Raw genomic sequence first — 22,657 nt, 5'->3', positions numbered from 1 at the left:
CAGAAATCAGCATTTTCTATCCCAATCTGCCTTGACCATGCTGGGGTCCTTCAAGCCCATATCTCTGTGTTTATAATTAAGCTTTAATTCTCATGAGAATTATAATATTTCTCTCCAAAAAAACCTCACCTTCATGACTTAAATTATCTTTTATGTAAAATGTAAGACTTTGCAAAGGAAAAGGTACATTTTTCATATTTTATTCTATATCACATTTTAGTTCTTAGAACATTCTCATGGGAAAAGTATGTTAATTATCAGATCTTTTTTTCTAGGCTAATTATTAGTGATGTAATTTTTAAATAATTGGATCAAGGAAAGAGTTGATCCTTATATATAGGTTGGCTTCATTCCTTATATATATTGTACCAATTTGGAGATATCCTATGATCCATCAACTTACAGAATGACAAAATACATATATATCTGTACATATTTGTGTACTAAATGCAAAACATAAATGACTGGCAACCTGTTTTACTTTCAGAACTCAAAAATCTTAATTTCATACCTTGAAGTTAATTACTCTCATACAAACAAACTTTGAGGAAACCTGCATTCTACTGGCTTTGGCATATCTTTCACAGGGGAACAATTGAAGATAACTTAATTTTGGAGCCATGCTTTGATCAATTAAACCATCATTGTGATGGCAATGTTAGAGTCCTAATTTACAGTTATGAAAGACACAAGCTGTCAAACCAATATTGATTCTCTTCTTCTTACCAGGTAGAAGATATGATCAGCTAAACTACTTTTCACAGCCTCCATGGCAGCTGAACATGAAACTTCTAGAAAGGCTTCTTAAGAGAAGCATAGCCAGATTGCATGAACTCTTTTTTACTTTTGTCCCTTTCCCTTGCTTCTTACCTGGAGCTCAAACACAGTGGCTGGAGCTCCAGCAACCACCTTGGACCATAAGAACACCTTAAAGATAGAAGCATGCTACAAATTACGTAGTAGGAATGTAAGAAGAGGCTGGGTCTCTGGTAAGTATAGTACCACCCTATGGGGTACAGATCCACTAACCCTCAAATTTCTTTTTCTTGAGAGAAAAACAGTTAAAGATCATGTTATTTTTGTTGTTTGTTACTAGCTACCAATGTAAGTTCCAATAGATACAGCTGTTAATGGTAAATTTTAAAAAGATGAGTATTGCTTCGCTTAGTAATAACAGTAAAGCTTATTGAGTATTTACTGTGTGCCAACCTCTGACATACTTTCTAAAGGTTGTCTCATTTAATCATCACAACAACTCCATAAAGTAGATACTGTATTTAATTCATCTTTCATATGAGAAAACTGAGCTTAGGAGTAACTTGCTCAAGGTTATAGCACTAGGAGGTGGTGGTGTTGAACTCAAACCCAGACAAGTTTCCATAAGAGCCCTGGCTCTTAACTTCTCAGAGGTGGAAAAAATAACATTTTCAATGACAGAAAGCAAAGCACATTTTACAGTGTTTAATAGATCAGCCATTCGTTTGTACATTGTTGAGTATTTTTAATGAGCCTTACTTGTTAGTAGAAGCTGATTATGTAGAAATGAATAAGATACGTGTCCCATCTTTGTAGCTCCTGGTTTAGGGGAGAGAATGTTTAGGAAATATTTGTTATATCACTAACATCTACCTCAGCACCATAGGAAAAGTGAAAAAAAAAATCTACTGAATATCTTTAAAATTCTACTTTAATAATCTTAAGTAAATTATGAGATAGGGAAAGTTTTTCTTCAGGGCCCTCACAACCCTCATCAGTCCTATCCCCACCTTTAGTTATAGGCAGGGTTATTGCATACAGTTTTGCAAGATTATGCAATGCTGGATTCTGGGGAGAGCTGTTCACATCCATTGTCTTCATTGAATTTTGGTATTTATCAACATGATGTTCTGGCTGATGGCAGTAAAATGTCTTGAGAAAAGGTGGTTTTTTTTGTTTTTGTTTCTTTTTTCCTAATTTGCACAAGGACACTCTTTGGACTAGTGGCAAGTCTGGTATGTGCTTCTGCTTCCCACTTCAGGCACTCTGGCTTGTGATCTTCCACTGAAAGCACCCCAACATCCCTAACCGCAATCCTATTCCAACCTTAACCCAACAAGCTCTGTTTCAGAGAGCTTACAATGTGTTGGAATTAACTCTCTCATCTGACAAGTCAATGAAGTCCATAAACTCAATTACAATAAAAATAGAAATTAGTCTGCATTCTTGGTTTTCTCTCTTGTCAAGACACACTTGTATAGTCAAAGTCTTAATTCAGAGGAATGTAGGGATGTGTGTCTGAGAGAAAGAGAACTCTTAGTGAAGTACTGTAATAACAATTTTAAAATTATAGTAGTCCTGTAATCCCTTGCCCAATTCCATCTCATTCCCCAGATGAAAGTATTTTCAACTGTGATCTGACAGACAAAAACAGATGCCCCTTTACCAACTAAGATGAACTCTAAAGTTAAGGAAATGAAAGGTACCTATGGGTGGAAATTCAGGGCCCCGCTGCATGACAGATTTCTAAATTCCTAGGGCCACAAGAAGAACCACATTCTTGTTAAATTCCATATAGCGGCCAGGCACAGTTGCTCATGCCTGTAATCCCAGCACTTTGGAAGGCCGAGGCGGGTGGATCACTAGAGGTCAGGCGTTCAAGACCAGTCTGACCAACATGGTGAAACCCCACCTCTACTAAAAATACAAAAATTAGCCGGGTGTGGTGGCAGGCACCTATAATCCCAGCTACTCAGGAGGCTGAGGCAGAAGAATCGCTTAAACCTAGGAGACAGAGGTTTCAGTGAGCCAAGATTACACCACTGCAACAGAGCGAGACTCCATCTCAAAAAAAAAAAAAAAAAAATTTCATATAGCTCCTATCAGACCCCTCCTAACTCTGATTTACAACACTGATCAGACAGAGGACTGGCCTTACAAACATTCTTTTCTAATAAGAAACTGCAAACCTTGTACCAGTTTCAGCCAGCTTAGAGGCTGAGCACAAATTGTCTTTGTGTCTAATAGTTCACCTTTTGACATAAACAACCAAATTTGACTTCATTTTGATGCTAAAACTCCCCCCAAAGTGAATATGGGATGTATGTTACATCTATGTTTACCTATTGCACATGTGTTTGGCACCTCTCACAGGTATGTGTAGCTTTTCCCCCTAAACCTGCTAAATATGTATGGCTCTATTGTGTAATATGGGCACTCTGAGGCATCAAAACCAAACCTACCCTTCCCTCCTCAAAGAGAGACCCCCTTTACTACATGCTGGAGACTATCTCTTCCTGGTTTGCAAACTGATATGGCTAATAAAGCTCTTCTTTCTACTATTTAGCCAAAAGACTTTGGATGACACAACTCATATGGGGTTGTTTTGGTATTTACCTCCATATTTCCAAACAATCTGCTTATACTGGTATGTCTTGTTTATCCATTTCAAATTTATTTATTAATAGCCAATTAATAATAAATATGGATGTACATCTCTTATACCACCAATCCCACTTTCCTTATATCTCTCACTCTCCCGAGATAGTTAATTCAATACTTCTCAGAGGTAGAAGGAATAACATTTTTAGTGACAGAAAGCAAAGAGGATTTTACAATGTTTAATAGATCTGTCATTCACTTGTGAAACTTGTCATTGAGCGTTTATTATGAACCTTGCTCATTAATAGAAGCTGATTATGTAGAAATGAATAAGACATATCCCATCTTTGGGAGTTTTAGCTATGCCAGTATTCAGTGTTGACATTTTTATGATTGGTAAATGTTGACCCTTCAGAGCCAAGTTCTTTCATATAAAACATTGTTTTTCCTAGTGTTAACAATTGCCACATTTTGTCATTTCTTAGCATTAATAAATGCCTCATTTCTTGATTTCTCATCAAAAATTTTTATACTTGCTCCATCACATCTCTCAAATACTTACCAATATTTTCCAAGTGCTCAGATATATCAGATAATCTGTCAATTCTATTTTTTCCTGGAGGCTCTTCCCAGTCCTCCTGCTCCAATCTTGAGTTATTGATTTCTGGTTTGTTACACAGCAGTCATGTAGGACACCCTTTCGCTATTGTGTGAGACTGTCCTTTGCCTCCTGCCTGCATTGGATCTCTTCCTTCTTGTGGACCCTGGAGTCCTCTGTCATGGATACTCCTTCTTCTGTTGGTATATATTCTCCAGTTGTTTCCTACAAAAGTTATATGTTTGAATTATGTGTCTTTGAATGTCTTTATTTACCCTCATACTTGACCATTAATTTGTCTAGGAGAAAATAATTGTCTCACAAACATTTGAAGTATGGCTTCATTTTCCTCTAGTATCCTCCAGGATGGCAAATTGCTGCTAGCAAGTCTGATGCCATGTAGATTTCTATTCCCTTGCATATGGACTAATTTTAAAGTCATTTTCAAGATTGTTCATCTTTGATGTTCTGAAATTTCATGACAGTATGCCTTGGTGTGGATCTTTTTAAATTTACTCTGCTCGTATCAGTGGCCTTTCAATCTGTAGGCTCATTGCCTCAGTTCCAAGAAATTTTTTCTCTTTTTCTGGACTCCTCTTACTTCAGATGTTCTTACAGTTTGATCATTAGAATCTGTTATGTTTTCTCTACTAATGTCTTTTTATTTGTTTTTTTTTCTTCTGTTTCTCTGGGAGATTTGATTAACTTTATCTTTAATCTCTTCTATGAAAGGTTTTCTTTTATATATTATACTTGTAATTTCTAAGCACTCTTCTTTGTTATTTTTCATTTTATCCTGTGTTTGTCTTTGTTTTTTATGGATGCAATATCTTGTGGAAGGAAAGGTATATAACAGGATATGGTATTTGGGGATCGGGTTAGGAAAAGATGGTTGGTAGCCTTCTTTAGAGAAATCTGAGGACTTATTACACTAAAACACTTTCTATGAAAATACCAGGAATAACATAGAATCAGACTTCTTAATTCTCAAAGTGGCTTCAGGACTGTGCTTGTTTAATGCTATGGAATAATGATACGTTTTTCATTTAGATATAAGACAAATCTGTAAATTAGGTTACAACAGGCATTAGATACTCTAATGGACTGGATAATGATTTCTAACCAAATAAGATTATTTTCCTAGTATTGGGCTCTCACCAATACCAAACGATCGAGTTAGATTTCAGTTTGTCTTCCAATTTTCTGGCTGCAGGATTCCTTAAGTTCAGAAATAATTCAGACAGCTTTGCAGGGGAGAGAAAAATGGCTCCCCTCCATCCTTGTAGGTTCTTTGGCTGGGCTACAAATTAAATTGACATAAGACAGATTAACTGAAGAAAAACCATTTTAGTTATGTGCATATGCATGGGAGTCCCAGAAAACATGAGACTCAAAGAAAGGCCAGATGATTGAAATTTATATAGCATCCTGGGGCTTTTTGTGGGAGGAGACACCAAGTTATGGAAGGGTGATGGGGGAAAATGTATGGTAAATGAAGTTTGTCTTGCTATGCAGATAAGTCTCTCAAGTAATAAAAGTTGTCTGGAGCAGCCTCTTCCCGATACAAATACTTTTGATAACTTAGATTTGTTTTATAGATGTAAATTTCTCTTACACAAGGGGAGTTTTTCAGAGCTACTCCTGTGTCTGTAGATTCTCAGAATAACCAGCTCAAAATATGCCAAAGAAGCATAGTTTGGCATGGCATATTCTTGTCTCCTCCAGTCATATTTTGGGATGGTATGTCTGAGTCCCAACAATGTCATAGAGATTATAGATATTTGCTCAGTTTTCTCAGTTTCAAGAGACACATAAATGCACAATAATTGAGATTCACAAACTTTATCACACGGAATGATTTTCCTCAGTTTCTTGTTTATGACTCTTATAACTGGGTAAATTTTACACTCTGTAGTTTGCTTAGGTTTTTTGTTTTGTTTTGTTCTGTTTTCAGATCTGTCTTAAAAGAACAGCCAGGTAGGCAAAATTCTTTGTACCTTATCTGGCCGTCAAGTTAAACTTGATTAGTATCTCTCTCTTTCTCTTCCCATAAATGATCTAACTGTATTAATTTCCCTTTATGAAGTTCTACACCAGCTTGAGCTGGGACAACACAGACTCACGCTTCATTCCAGCTAATGGACCAAAGTTTCTATACAGGTGGAATTGCATTAACATGAAGATTAGTGGCAACCGGTGTGTTGTTTAAGAAGAATAAGGGAGAGACAGTCCAACCTTTTCCTTTAAAGACGATGGAGGCTGTCATGTGCTGATAGTGTAGATGCAGATCTCAGGTCTGTCTTTCGAAGTGGCTGAGCCATTTCCTGTCTTGCTGAAGAGAGTCTCTGCCCTGAGTCACCACCCTGTGGTTGCTAGGGGCTTCTTAGCTGCGTGGTAACCCTCTCCACCGCCGCCTCCCACACACTGAGTTCTGGGGAACTGCCCCAATTTTCAGCTCTGCTGAGGGTGGTTTGTGACTCATCTTCTTTTCTCTTTAGTGACCTTTTAAAGGTCATTTCTCTTGCAGGGCTTTTTTTTATTTATTTGAACACAAGCAACAATGGTCTAAAACCAATAAATTCATTTTGCATACCATTTATAAAAAATTGGCTTTCTATTCTGCTTCAGATAAAATATTTACTTTCCATTAGGGAAAAAAAAGTGCAGGATGATCTTATTTCCTATGGGACAGTCAAGATTATATTTCCCAAAAATGTTATCAGTAAGTGTCCAAAACAAGGTAAAGAGCCACAATCCTAGGAGTCTTATTTAGAACCTGTTTATTCCTAGCTTTACATACAATACCTTCCCTGGAATGAGTAGGATTGCCAGTGCAAGCAAAGTTGAAGCATCCAATCTTTGCAATATTTTGCAATAGCAAGTAATTTTTTTAAATCTTTTTAAAAAAGTTGTATAAATTTAAGGGGTACAAGTGCAGTTTCATTACACAGATATATTGCATAGTGGTAAAGTCTGGGCTTTTAGTGTAATGATCACCTGAGTAATATATATTGTGTCCACCAAGTAATTTCTCAACCATCACTTCTCTTCCACCCTCCCACCCTTCCAGGTCTCCAAGATCTGTTACTCCACGCTCTATGTCCATGTGTATAAATTATTTAGTTCCCACTTATAAGTAAGAACAAGCCACATTTGACTTGTTTTATTTAAGAATTTAATCCTAGTATATATGTTTCTTTGTTTTATTTTATTGTTATAGTTTAAAGATGTTATCACAGTTAAATATCCTCCACCTTTTAGAATTGAAAACCTCCTTGCCAATATTTCATAAGTCAGAATTCTTGGCATGCTGATTAGCAATTTAACTCCCCATACAGAGGAGAATATATATGGATGGGATATGGAAGATGTGCCTTTGCTATGCACTTAACTCTTATCCCTAGTAACCAACTGGGCTAGAGAAGTATAAGCAGCCCACTTGTGTTGGAATATAAAGTGTGAAGGTGAGAATGGCCGATGATATAAGAGAGACAGCATTAAGAAGCTTACATTTTTGTCATTTCATTTTGAAATTTATATTCTTAAATTTAGGAAATTTGTAAAGTTCAGGGGAAAAACGTGTAAGACTTTTATATAATTCAAGAGAGTTAAAAACTACAGAAATATATTTCTCATTATATAATTCAAATGGCACAGTAATCACACTAATACTGAGTAGATGCTAAGTAAATGCTCTATACTAGAGTTGTATTGGTTTAGCATATGTGTGAATGTGAGAGTGAATGGGGAAATATCAAAAGAAACAATATGATTCAGAGTGTACTTTTTGGTAATCTCACCAAAACTTCATAGTTTTATTATGTATACACACATGCACACACACACACACAGACATGTATACATCGTGAAAATAAAAACACATAACCAAGGCAACCCTAGGAGTCCTAGGATACCAAATGCCTAAATAATAAACTGAGATTAATTTTTAAATACCATACATAGCAAGTTGTTTCTTTCCTTCCTGCTTGCCCCCCTTGTTCGCACCTTTCCTCTCTTCTTTCTTCCTTTTCTGTTACATTTGACAACAGGAAGGAAGGAAGGAAGGAAGGGAGGGAGGGAGGGAAGAAGGAAGGGGAGGGAGGCAGGGAGGGAGGGAGGAAGGAAGAAAGAAAGAAAGAAAGGGGAACTTCAAGAGGGGTGAAGATCAAATTTGCATTCCCAGCGCTGGCATGTGAGTGTGGTTGGTCCGAGCCAGCCACCCCTTGAGCATGTTTGCAGATTGGTCATTGTTGCATAGTGCCAATGAGAAATGATTGCAGTGCCAGTGTGCACGGATAAGGGCAATCATTTTTATGGACCATGTAGCAAGATTGTGTCTATGACATTGAAAAACTGTACCCAGAACCGGGATGATGATCCAGATAGCATAGTTTGCTTAAGACAGGTTTAGATGCCATATAAGTCATCATACAGTTTGTTGGGAGAGCCCTACTTAACAAGAAATAAAAACTGACAAATTCAATATTTCTGTGCTCTCTCCCAAGGCCTTGGGACAGGCTCATGCAAGTGAGAGATTCTAAAGCTTAAGCTTAAATATTCCTCTGCTCAAATAGGGCACATTCTTTGATGTGACACAACCTTCCCATGGATGATTACAAAACTATTGCCACCAACTGTCTTAGTCCATTTGGGCTGCTATAACAAGATACCTTAGACTGAGTGGCTCAAAAACAACAGCAATTTATTTCTCACAGTTTTGGAGGCTGGGAAGACCAAGACTCAGGTGCCAGCTCACTTTCTGGGTCACAGATGGCATCTTCTCCCTGTCTCCTTGCATGAGGGACAGAGCAAGGCAGCTCTCTGAGGTCTCTTTTATAAAGGCATTAATAACTTCCTAAAGCCCTTACCTTCTCATAACCATCACCCTGGTGATTAGTGTCCAACATATTAATTTTAGGGGACACAAACCTTCAGACCATAGCACCAACCAAGCACATGTCCTCTGGGGGACTGAAGAAGCCACACTCTCTGCTCATCTGAGCCACACAACATCAAAAAATGATTTCAGTGACAATTTTCTCTATTAGCCCAAGATGGTCACATAACTAATACCTCTCCAGATGTATAGGATAGAAGTTAATTATTTTTATATCATGGATGTATTAGTGCAATAAGGACTAATTCTCTCATGGAACTAGTTGAGAAAGACTCCTTTATTCTCATATCTTGTTATTCTTTGCTGAAAATGTATCACTGGAAGTTATACAATCAAATGTATAAAATACACGTGTTAGAGTACTGACTGGTAGTACTCTTCAAGCCAATTTCTGTGAGACTATTTTATCACCCTGGACTACAGTCCCAGGAATTGTGGTTACTCAGATTGGGCACATATAGGCAGATATAATCCTCTGGTTAGTACTAGAAGAGCAATGTCAGTCACTAGGGCCAAGAGGCAAACATGAGGTCATAAACAGGAAGTGAGGAAAAGCAGCAGGAACCATGGCGGTCAGGAAAGAAAGTATCAAGTCTAAACAAGGAGGAAATATTGCAAACCTGTTCTTAACCGGCCTAAGTCCCATGGTACAAACATGAACTTGACAGAATGAGGCCCAAATGAGAGTCAGTGGTGTGCTGACACAGAGAAAGGATAGTCCTTATTACTTATTCTCATGTTTTCCAAAAATGGAGAACAATCTTTTAATGAACAATCATGAAATTAATATTAGTCAAGAGTAGAAAGTCACAATTAAAGAACAGGTTGCAAAGAGCATATCAATAATCTGAATGAAGTCTGCTAACTTGCATAAATTCCATGTCAGTTGTGAGATGCATATTAGCTATACCAATGCGGAGAAGGGCATCTAGAAGGAATTCTCAGAAAAGGCAATGCTTAAGATGAATCTTAGAGAAGATTAGAACATTTCAGGATAGATTAAGCAAGGTAAGGACAACAAAGTGATGTGAATAAGAACTTGTGTGTCAGTGTACTTGAGGGACTGTGAAAGATGCAGGAATAAAATAAAGATTATCTAACATTTAAAAGAGATAAGAAGATCATTCCACACATTGCCCAAGGAGGATTCTAAATTGGATTATTACAGGTCTTCAAGGTCTTCTAGTTCCCAGCATGGATTAATTTGAAAAGATCAACACATCCTAATCTCTCTAAATCCCGCTTCTACCATTCATTACCGGCATTAGAGAGTGTGCCTGTGTGCTTGCAGAGGGAGTGGTGGGAAGGAGAGAAGGAGAAGAGGAACATTGACTAAGGGGCTGCAATGAAAGTGCAACATGACATTGGGGATTGAAGCAGGCAACAGAAAGCCTATAGCAATGAGAGATGTTTAGGCCAGATGATTAAGAAAAGAAAAAGAAAAAATTTGCCAAGTTTCAAAAATACTAGAAAAAGAGTTGCAGGAATTGAAGGCAGAATGCGCTACCGAAAATATAGATCCCAGGAAAATAATAGCCATGCAAACAGTTTGGGATGAAATAGAAGGAAAGGGTGAAAATGGGAGGAGATAAACTCTTGCTCTAAAACATTGATTCTTAAAGTTTGGTTCCTACACAAGCATACATGAAAATTTGTTAGGAATGCAAATTCTACTGAATTAGAAACAGGGTGGAATCCAGAAGTCTGTGACTTGATGAGCCCACCAAGCCATTCTAGTGCACACTGAAATTTGACAATTGCTTCCCTAGAGTATCAGCTAGAGTTTGCAGCTTGTTTTAATGGGATTAAGGAGCTCAGTGTAAATCCAATGGCCAGTTTCTGCCTTGTTATGTGTTAAAATTGTTTTTTTAAAAAAAGCCATCCAAAATCTTTGCCCTGCGTTTAGAGTCCGGGGATCAATCACAAATCCTTTTGCTAAAAAGATTTGCTACACAAAAGAATGCCAGTTTTTTCCTAACCACCAAGAGTTACAGTGCTTTTTATAGTTCTGAAAATAAAAGACCTAAAAAGAGAAAACTTAGTGAACTTGCTGCTGATTCATTTGTATGAAAATTCAGTGAACTTGCTGCATCAAACTTTATTGACCAACCAATACAATTTATGAACCACCATCAATTTTCACTCCAGCTATTGTATTATGACTTTTGGCAATTATTTGCAATAATATTTCATAAAATCTTAATGCTAATTCAAGTATCTAGGTTCCTATTGTGTATTTCATAATAGATAAAGTCAGGTTCCATAGCACATCCTCTTCTTCTTCTTGGGGACAGGAGCTTAGAGAAAAAAACACTATACACTATAAAACAAAATGCAATCTGATTTAGGACCTGTATTTCTAACCTAATAAATCCAGTGAGCAAAAGACAATTTACTTGGGAAAAAAAATTATGTGATTTCCTTTTCATAGTGTTTATGAGTCAGGGTCGACGCAGGAGACAGAATCACAGCAGTTATTTAAAAGCAAAAGTTCAATATAAAACATTGTTAGTTGAAGGTGGTTATCTGTGAACATGGGCAAAAGGAATACAGAAGTATCAGGTGTAAAACAGCAGCTACTACCTACCTATTGTCTGTGAAAACATAGACAATAAAGGAACTAAGTAAGTACAAAGAGAAGGCTGCTTCCTGAGCCCAGGCTGAGATTTTGATCTCTTCACATGGGGAGCCGCTGCCATGGAACGCAACAGCCTGCTGGTGGTGAATGAGGTTGCCAGAGTGGAGGTTGGCTCTGGTCTATAGAAGAAGCTTACAGGCCGGGTGCGGCGTCTCAGACCTGTAACCCCAGCACTTTGGGAGGCCGAGGTGGGTGGATCACCTGAGGTCAGGAGTTTGAGACCAGCCATACCAACATGGTGAAAACCCATCTCTACTAAAAATACAAAACAAAACAAAACAAAATTTAGCCAGGTGTGGTGGCTGGCGCCTGTAATCACAGCTGCTTGGGAGGCTGAGGTGGGAAAATTGCTTGAATCTGGGAGTCAGAGGTTGCAGTTAGCCAAGATCACACCGCTGCACTCCAGCCTGAGCGAAAGAGCAAGACTCTGTCAAAACAACAACAACAAAAAATGCTCACAGTTGCCAAAAGGAGAGAAGGAGTGGGCAGAATAGTGCTGCTCAGAAGTGGCTTCTGGTAAGGAGATCATGGGCTCAGGGTACGACTAGAGCTCATCTGCACGGCTGGCTACTGGTCTCCTATTCTGAATAATACTATTTAAGGACTGGAATCTGGAAGGGGAAGGGTCTTCCTGCTGCTATTTTCCTGGTATGGTTATGCCTGTGCCCACTACTGGTGAAGTCTAACATTCCCCTGGCAGGCAAGTGGGAACTGTTGAGTCCAGCTGCAGTATCATAAAACAGGGCAAAGAATAGTGCATTTGGAGCTGAGAGACAATAAATTGATAACTGTACAGCCCACCCTTTGGCTATGTAGCTTCCACATACAGTTTTCTACACACATTTAAACTTCTACTCAAAAACAAAACCACTCAAGTTTTCCACCCAACCAGATGTAGCTATCCTTCATACACGTGAAGTTCTGACCTTCTTCCCAAAATGAAAGGACACACTATTCTAAGGGTTATGGTCATTCAAAGTCCCACCAAATACTCTGTTATTTAAAGGCTAAATTGTATGTGCAACCTTCAGAAACTTGTATGTAAAATAATAAATGAAAGAGAGAGAAGAAAATCACTAATACCTAAAAATAAATGCATACACATACCAAGCAAATAGAAAATATGCCAAGCCTCTACAGTCCTTGCTTCTGGAATAGGCCATGAGGCTGTAATTGCTATCTACATTATTCTTCAACTATCCTTTCCATATTTCCCTTGCTTTCAGAAAAATACCAACGGGTTGAGCCTCTTTACCTGGTGTAATAACCCAAAACCATGGGTAAGATATTCATATTTTATAAAGTTGATATAAAATCTTTTTCTAATAGGTGACATGGATCACATATTTGCATACATAATACATAAAGTAGACAATATTTCCCTTCTTTCCTTTTTCTCAGAAAGTTATGACATGAACTTCTGATGATCCTAATCTTTTTTGTTTATACCAAACTTTCTATATAGTTTGTCCTTTTTATTTTTTCACTAGTTATAAGGCCAAAGTTTGTCAGTGTCAGTTTCTTATATAAATGAAATGGCTTTAATTATAATTACAATGAAAATTAGTCTTGTGAAAAACACTTCCAGAATTTTTCTTACTAATATCACACTCAATGTAATTTTATAATTTAATATTTATTATTTTATTTTATATTTAATATTTATTATTTAATATTAACAATATGTATGCTGAAAATATAATTTACTATATTTATAAATATATAATATTTATGCTGAAAATATAATTATCTTGTTTATGAAACACATGATGTATTGCAATACCAAATACCTGTTTCAAACATTGTTAAGTGTTTCCATTACAAAAAAGAAAAAGCCCAGATTAATTTTAATCAGAGAGTTCTATATTCTATTTATATGGAGAGTTTAAGAAATGAAAACTCAGTTTATCTCATCAGCCTCATTAATATTTGCTTTTCCCCAGATAGAATGTTAATATAGCTTATAACAACTACTGAATTGTAATTAGTATATATGATTTTCCAAACAATAGCTAGAAAAAGGGTGATTTTATAATTCATATCTTTTATTTTAAAATAATTTGTACTTATTTTTTATTTTCTTTTAGCATATAAACTTGATAAAAGTCAAAACTATAAGACCAATATAAAGAAATATTATGGGCTGAATGTGCTTCCCCCTAAAATTCATATATTGAAGCCCTAATCCCCAGTATCTTAGAATGTGACTGTGGCAATAGGGCCTTTAAAGAGGTAACCTAAATAAGGTCATATGGGTGAGCCCTAATCCAATAAGAATTATGTTCTTATAAAAAAAGGAGGATAGGAGACAGACATGTGCACATACACACCGCGAAAAAAGACCAGGTGAGGACACAGTGAGAAAGTGACCATGTGTGAGCCGAGGAGAGACCACAGACGGAGCCAGCCAACCCTGTGGATACCTTGATCTTGGACTTCTAGCCTCCAGAACGGTGAGAAATACATTTCTCTTGTTTAAGCCATAGTCAGTCTGTATTACTTTGTTATGACAGCCATAGCAAAATAGCCAAGGAGTTTTTGACGTTTTTCTCAACCTGTGTTGAAAATGCCTACTATATACTACACACTATGAGAAACACAAATGTTTTAAGGAATGATTGTTTCACTCACGTTTAGAATATTCATACTTATTGGGGTTGAAGCCCACATTTGTAGATCTTATATTCTCTAATAAACAGATGAGAAATTTGAGGGTTTTTTTCCTTCATGATGGCTAAAATACATCTGATAGTGTTTGTTTTAACTCCAATGCATAAAATCTTTCAATAACATGTACATATAGCTTATTAACAGAAAAAGTATTAATGAAAGACAAGATTTTTTTCAGTTCAACTGCACTATCACAAGAAATAGCAAAGCAAAAGCAGTGAAACTTATACTGCCTTTAACTGAGAATGTCCCAGTAATTTCAAAACAGGTGCTTGTTACCAACTGAACACCCACTGAAAAATAATAATTTGGGGCCAGAGGACTGATAACTAGAACTGAGTAGAGAGCAGAGTCCAAGCACCAATGGAACTATCTTCTATCTTCCCATCTGTAATATCCAGGATTTTTCTTTTCTTTTCTTTTCTTTTTTTTTTTGATGGAGTCTCGTTCCATCACCAGGCCAGAGTGCAGTGGCATGATCTCGGCTCACTGCAACCTCCACCTCCCGGGTTCAAGCAATTCTCCTACCTTAGCCTCCCGAGTAGCTGGGACTACAGGCACATGCCACAATGCCCAGCTAATTTTTGTATTTTTAGTACAGACAGGGTTTCACAGTGTTGGCCAGGATGGTCTTGATCTCTTGACCTCGCGATCTGCCCGCCTCGGCCACCCAAAGTGCTGGGATTACAGACGTGAGCCACCGCGCCCGGCCTTTCTGTTCTTATAAAACACGAGTGGTTCTGGTATTTGTTATTGTTCTGAGGAGTAATTACAGAGAATTTCTCTCCAGTAAGAAGTTTTAAAGCTTACACAACTGCTTTTATCCACTTAAAATAAAAAAGAAAAAGAAAAACCTGGGGTATTACTTAAAAGAAGATACGTTAGTAAATGAGAGTTTCATCTGTTTTCTGTGGATTGGTACAAGCTGTATAATCTGTTTCAACCCACTCATCTACATTACTCATCTCTATCACTGAATAATTGAAAGTTAGCCTCACTTTTGGGCACTTACTGCATTGTCTTCTCATACATTCTTAATTCTGTATTGCTAATAATGTATTAGCAATACACTGTTGATAATGTACCCCCTTATATTAGAAATAAATAATTAATCAAAGGTGCTAAACTCTGGGAATATGAGCAGTCAGCTTTGCTTTCCTCCCTAAATATTGAGTTCATTACTTTTATTACTTGAGCCAGTGGTTAGAGTTAGCCCATTCTCTGCTGAATATTAAACAAGCATTTGGGGGAAGCTCCTTCTGGAAATGATAAAACTAATTAATTTTATCATAAAGGGACAGAGGCAGATTTACAGACATGTTTATTTATAGTACTTGCTAAGAAATGTCCCCAACATGTACTTATTGCTGAATGTGAAGCATTCTTAGGCTGTGTCTGTACCTTTTATGATTAAATTAAACAAGATTAATTCCATTCATTCATTCCATCAGTCCACAAACATTTGATAAATGCCTGTGGTAAGATATTGTCTACATTAAGTTCCCTAGAAGCAGAGTGTGAGATGGGGATTCTTATTTATTTATTTATTTATTCATTTATTTGGAGACAGAGTGCAGTGGCTTAATCTCAGCTCACTGCAACCTCTGCCTCCCAGGTTCAAGCAATTCTCCTGCCTCAGCCTCCCAGGTTTTTGGAATTATAGGAATGTTCCACCATGCCTGGCTACTTTTTGTATTTTTAGTAGAGACAGGGTTTCACCATGTTGGCCAGGCTAGTCTTGAACTCCTGGGCTCAAGTGATCCACCCGCCTTGGCCTCCCAAAGTGCTGGGCTTGTCCCACAGACCCTGGCTGACGGATGAAATGAGTACTCAGACACAAGTATGCAGTATAAGAGCAGCTAGGTGACTGCCTGGCTCTAGTGACCAGAGAGCAGCCCCGAGAAGCTGGAGCTGCTTGCTTTTTTTTCAGTGCAGGCATAATGCCAAAAGCCTGGAGCAAACACAACCTATAGGTAATTAACATTTATTGTTCCCCTTTCAGGGAACATCATGCGCACGGATGATCAAAGGTCAGTTCCTGGTCAACATAAGTAAACAAGCCTGTTTAAGGTAAATTACCCTACACTTCCTTGTACCTACTCCTTGCCCTCTGCCTCTCGGTTACAGAACAGCTGCCTTCAGCTCTTCTCCCCAGGGGCTCTGCAGAACTTTCCAAACTTTCAGAAGGTTTGCATCCTTTCCTTATAGTTTTTCCCGCCACTCTGACCAATTTCCTACACCAAAGTGCTGGGATTACAGGTGTGAGTCACTGTGCCCAGCCCAAAATGGGGATTCTTATTTAAATGATTAGTTGAGAAAATGCTTTCAGAGAAGTGGGAGTGGGAGGCAAGAGAGTGCAGGAGGAAAAAGCTTAGCAAGGATGTAGTCTCATTAGGACACTGCTTTCAGGCCGGTCCAATGGGAAACTCTGGTGCCACCTTCAGGGAAGGGAGTCACCTTTTGTGCCTCATGTCAGTCAATTATTGGAAGGGGTTATACCCCTTGAAGGTGTGGCTGCTCTAGTCTTCTGTTCTACTGAGAAGAAGAGACCAGTTCTCCTGAGATGGTAACAGTTGTGAGTTGTTAACAGCAAATACTCATAACAGCTAAGGAATAAACCAAGGCCAGGGCACCAACAGCGTCCACTAGATCAGGGGTCTCCAACTCCTGGGCCATGAACCAGTACTGGGCTGCACAGCAGGAGGTGAGTGGCAGGCGTCGTCTGTATTTACAGCCACTCCCCATCGCTCACATTACTGCCTAAGCTCTGCCTCCTGTCAGATCAGCAGCAGCGTTAGATTCTTATAGGAGTGCAAACCTTATTGGGAATTGCTCATAGAAGGTATCTAGGTTGCATACTCCTTATGAGAATCTAGTACCTGATAATCTGTCACTGTCCCCCATCACCCCCAGATGGGACCATCTAGGTGCAGGAAAACAAGCTCAGGGCTCCCACTGATTCTACATATGGTAAATTGTATAATTATTTCATTATATTATGATGTAGTAATAATAGAAATAAAGTGCACAGTAAATGTAATGCGTTTGGATCATCCTGCAACCATCCCCACCACCTTGGTCCGTGGAAAAAATTGTCTTCCACGAAACTGGTTCTTGGTGTCAAAAAGGTTGGGGACCACTGCACTAGATGACTGTGTTAGATATGATAATGACTTATTAAATTTTACAGGTAGAAAGTACCATAGAGATTATATAAGAAATTACCACTCCTTTTCCACATAAGGACAACTGAGTTGAGACACAGTACCAGAAGCACCCAATTTGGCATAATTTGGATTAAAGCACAAATCTCATTTCCAGCAAATGTGATTTTTATTATATCGTAATTCTTGTTTACTTCCAGAAACTTTTCTTTTGATTAATATATAGGTAGCAGAAATCTTATCTCTAATATGTTTCAGAGAACTAAAGGACTAGATAACATATTTTGGGACTGAGTGTTGTAATAGGAAAGAATTAACTGCCCATGAACAGGTAACTGGATGACTTCTTCCTACAATGAGTTTAAGAATTCAGCATCAAAGTTTATATGAAAATGCAAAAAATAATAATAATAGAGCCCCAAACTGGACATAAAAATAAGAAATGAGAGATCAGTTTCTTCCTATCCTAAGTGACAAAGCAGAAAAACCCCAGGGCTGGAATAATGCCTAGAAATGGAAGAGCTGAAAGAGATATCTCATCACCAATTTTTTTTTAAACACCATTAAGTATTTTGACCATATTTTATAAGGTGGAATCTCGAAAGAGTGAGGATTCTATATTCAAAGCTTTAGAATTGACGTACACTAAACCAGGAATTTTCCTTTTCTCTTAAAATGTCCTGGCTTTATAGGTATATTTTTGCGGTCTTTAAGGATTCTGTAACTATACCAAATAGCCAAACTGTGAGAGTCATAAATTCTATTTATCTATCTGTTTATATCAGGAGTTCTTAACCTGGAGTCCTTGGATGTACAAAGGGTCTGCCTGGGTGAAATTCAGAGAGTCCTTGAATTTGAATGAGGAAAAAAATTACATCTTTATTTTCAGTAACATTTAACTGAAATGCAGAAAATCCTTCAAGTATGAATGCTTGCAAGAATCTTAGTCCCTATGACCTTGCCACCAATAGAAATTACAGATACTTCCCTATCACAGTGAATGCATGAGTGCATTAGATCTCAGCCTTCCTGTCTACAGACACTCATGCACTGGAGCTGGCCAACCAGAGTACAATGCTGGGCCTGCAAATGGTGAAGCTGTATAACCTCATGATAGAAGTTTAACTCAATGGATTTGGATAATTTTCATATTTGCAATGGACTGAATGTTTGTGCCCCCCCAAAAAAATTTACGTGTTAAAATACTAACCCCCCAGTGTGATGGTATTAGGAGGTGGGGCTTTGGAGGGGTAACTAGGTCATGAGGGTGGAGCCTTCACTAATGGGAATAGTGGCCTGATAAAAATATATGAGAGAGCTTTCTTCCTCTCTCTCTGTTCTCCATCATGTGAGAATACATGAAGAAGCCAGTGGTCTGCAATCCATACAAGGGCCCTCACCAGAACCTGATCATGCTGGCACCCTGATCTTGGACTTCTGGCCTCCAGAACTTGGAGAAATATGTTTCTGTTGTTAGCGTCGCTTGTTTATGGTAGTTTGCTATAGCAGTCCAAACTGACTAAGACAGTATTTCTTGAGAGAACCTGTTTATTTTTAAGCAAACTGTGGAAACTTTAATTCCATTTATGGTAATATATTTTTAAGAATCAGGAGGCCAGATGTGGTGGCTCATGTCTGTAATCTCAGTGCTTTGGAAGGCCAAAGCAGTGGATTGCTTGAGGCCAGGAGTTCGAAACCAGCCTTGCCAACATGACAAAGCCCCATCTCTACCAAAAATGCAAAAATTATCCAGGTGTGGTGGCGCACTCTTGTAGTCCCAGATACTTGGGAGGCTGAGTAGGAGGATGGCTTGAGCCCAAGAGGCGGAGTTTGCAGTGAGCCATGATTGCACCACTGTACTCCAGCCTTGGTAACAGAGCAAGACCCTGTCTCAAAACAAACAAACAAACAAAAAAGAATCTGGATTATCAATACTTGAACTAAAAACACCAAAAGCTAGAAGTCAACTGGCTTTTACATGACATGCACATTGCCTTATCAAAGTTTATTGTTCTTATTCATTTTTAGCAACAGCCTCACACTGATGAATATGGTAAAAATAAAATTTAACTTTGACTTGCCAATATTTTAAACCTATTGTTATTTAACACATTTTAAAAGCTCATATTTTGCTATCTAATAAAAATATTTTAGGGCCAGGCGTGGTGGCTCACGCCTGTAATCCCAGCACTTTGGGAGGCTGAGGTGGGTGGATCACCTGAGGTCAGGAGTTCGAGACCAGCCTGGCCAACATGGTGAAACCCCGTCTCTATGAAAAATACAAAAATTAGCTAGGCGTGGTGGCACATTCCTGTAATCTGGGGAGGCTGAGGCAGGAGAATTGCTTGAACCTGGGAGGCCGAGGTTGCAGTGAGCTGAGATCATGCCACTGCACTCCAGCCTGGGCAACAAGTAAAACTCCATCTAAAAAAAAAAAAAAAAAAATGTATATATATATGCAATTGATTTTCCATGTAATCTTATGTGTTTCTTATATATTTTATATACTCCAAACATTTTCTTAATAGGGGTACATTGGCTTTACCAGACTGACAAGGGCCCCATGATATAAAAGAAAGTTAAGAAACCCTGGTTAGGTATAAATTACTTTCTATCTATGTAAATAATGACATTCACTGGCCTTTGCTATTATGTTTTCACTTAAATAATTCTATTATTTTCAACTCATTTTTTTCCTATTTCTAACACCTTTAACAAAATATATCATATATTATAAAATTCACCTATTTCTTGTGTAAAATTTGATAATTGTAATAACTTTATCAAGTGGTGCAACCATCACCATAAGTCACCTTTAGAACATTTTCTTCTCTGCAATTAGATCCTGCATGCCCATTTATGGTCTTTAGCTCATTATTAGGCATATTGAATGAAATTGCATTCCACCTAGGATGCAATTGATTATAAATATTTTTATGTTATAAAAGTGAGTCTATAATAAAAATTCTGCAACAGTGCTGACACTTACCATAGCATGACATTTTAGAAACAAAATTAATTAAAAAATACTCGTTCTAGGTTAATGGTTACAAACATGCAGTTAGAAGATACACATTCTAGTGTTTGATAGTACAGTAGTTTGACTATAGTTTATAATATATTACATATTTCAAAATATCCAAAAGAGAAGATTTGAAATGTTCCTAATACAAAGAAATGATAAATGTTCAAGGTGCTGGATATCCTAAATACCTTGACTTGATCATTATAGATTCTATACACGTATCAAAATATTACACATATACACTATAAATATGTGCAAATATGTATACATACAAAAATTTAAAAATATTCATTCTAATTGATTCTGGCAGGAGTCATCAATGGATACAAAAACTAGTGTGAAAATGTTTGAGGAGTAACCGGATAGTTATGTAATCTCAAAATATCTTTCCATAAAGCATTTATTAATTATCATGGGTAAAACAATGTTAAAGTGGATAAACACGACAAGCATCAACTTAGCCAAATGGTCAAGGTTAACATCACAAATAATAGGACAAATCAACAGCAAATGCCTTCTAAGATGGTGCACCGAGAAGAACATAGCATCATTTGTCTGGTATTCCTGCCAAAAGTATATAACTTGAATCTAATCAGGAGGAAACATCAGACAAACTCCAATGTGAAGGACAGCATGCAAAATAATTGTCCCATATTCTTAAAAACATCAGCTTCAGTGGGCACTGTGACTCATGCCTGTAATCCCAGCAATTTGGGAGGCCGAGGTGGGAGGACCACTTGAGCCCAGGAGTTTGAGACCAGCTTGAGCAACATGGCAAGACATTGTCTCTACAAAAAATTTTTTAAAAAATTAGCCAGCCATGATGGCACCTGCCTGTGGTTCCAGCTACTGGGTAACACAGTGAGATTCTGTCAAAAAAAAAAAAAGAGGCCAGGCTTGGTGGGAGGCTGAGAGGGGTGGATCACGAGGTCAAGAGATTGAGACCATCCTGGCCAACATGGTGAAACCCTGTCTCTACTAAAAATACAAAAATTAGCTGTGTGTGGTGGCGCACACCTTAGTCCCAGCTACTTGGGAGGCCGAGGCAGGAGAATCGCTTGAACCCGAGAGGCAGAGGTTGCAATGAGCTGAGATCATATCACTGCACTCCAGCCTGGCGACAGAGTGAGAGTCCATCTTAAAAAAAAAAAAAGTCAGCTTCATGAAATACACGAAAGACTTTCTATAAAGGAAGCCTCAGGAATTCCATAATATAGGCAAGTAAAGAGATAAGGGCTGTATATTAAGTAATAGTATTATATCAGAGTTAATTTCCTAATTTTTATAATTATGCTGTGATGTAAGAAAATGTCCTTGGTTTTAGGAAATACACACTAAAGTGTATAGCAGGAAAAGACATTATATCTACAACTTATCCTTTTAAAAATAAATTTTATGGTGTATATTTGAGAGTTACAACATGTTATGGTATACATACAGACAGTAAAATCATTACTATAGTGAAGCTGATTAACATATCTATTATCTCGCATAGTTTCTATTATCGTGGTAAGAACAGCTAAGATCTACTTAATTAAAAATTTCTAATGCAATATAATTTTATTGACTTTAGTCCTCATGTTGTACATTAGATCTCTAAACTTGTTCATCCTATATACCTTCTATTTGGTATCCTCTGACCTACATCTCCCCATTTCTTCCCCACTCCGCCTCCCCTGCCGTGGTAACCACTGTTTTATTCTCTAGCTGTGTGTATTTGAAGTCTTTTTTTTTTTTTTCATTCCACGTGTAAGTGAGGTCGTGCAATATTTTTCTTTCTCTGTCTGGCTTATTAACATAATATTCTTCAGGTTGTTCCAAGTTGCGGAAAATGGCAGGCTTTCCTTTTTTATAAGGCCAAATAATATTCCAGTGTGTGTGTATATATATATATATATATATACACACACATACACACACATTTTCTTTTTTTTTTTTTTTTTTTAAAACCACAGATATTTATTTTCTCACATTCTCAAGGCCAGAAGTCTGAAATCAAAGTGTCAGCAGGTCCATGCTCCCTCTCAGACTCCAGATAGAGTCCTTCCTTACCTCTTCCTAGCTTCTGCTGGTGGCTGGCAATCCTTAGCATTCTTCAGTGGGTGCATCATCCCAATGCATCAATTCAATGCTGTATCATCCTAGTCTCCACCTCTGATGTCACATGGTGTTTTCCCTGCGGGGGTCTCAGTCTCTCTCTCTCTTCTCTTTTTTTTTTTAATTTTTTTTTTCTTTTATTGTAATTATTATTATTATTATTATTATTATACTTTAGGTTTTATGGTACATGTGCCCAATGTGCAGGTAA

General features: G+C 37.7%; 1 long non-coding RNA gene across 1 annotated transcript in view; it reads left to right on the top strand.

Moving 5' to 3' along the window:
- Positions 1-22,657, top strand: part of LOC129011905 (uncharacterized) — a 59,439-nt gene that overhangs the window by 22,913 nt on the left and 13,869 nt on the right. The window contains exons 3-5 of the long non-coding RNA XR_008493469.2: positions 730-989; positions 13,788-13,943; positions 16,163-16,230. This is a non-coding gene — a long non-coding RNA (uncharacterized LOC129011905). The remainder of the gene's footprint in view (positions 1-729; positions 990-13,787; positions 13,944-16,162; positions 16,231-22,657) is intronic.

The sequence above is a fragment of the Pongo pygmaeus genome, chromosome 14 (assembly GCF_028885625.2).
Source record: "Pongo pygmaeus isolate AG05252 chromosome 14, NHGRI_mPonPyg2-v2.0_pri, whole genome shotgun sequence".
Taxonomy (NCBI): domain Eukaryota; kingdom Metazoa; phylum Chordata; class Mammalia; order Primates; family Hominidae; genus Pongo; species Pongo pygmaeus.
Note: the sequence above shows the minus strand (reverse complement) of the source record. Positions and strands in the feature narration are given on the sequence as shown.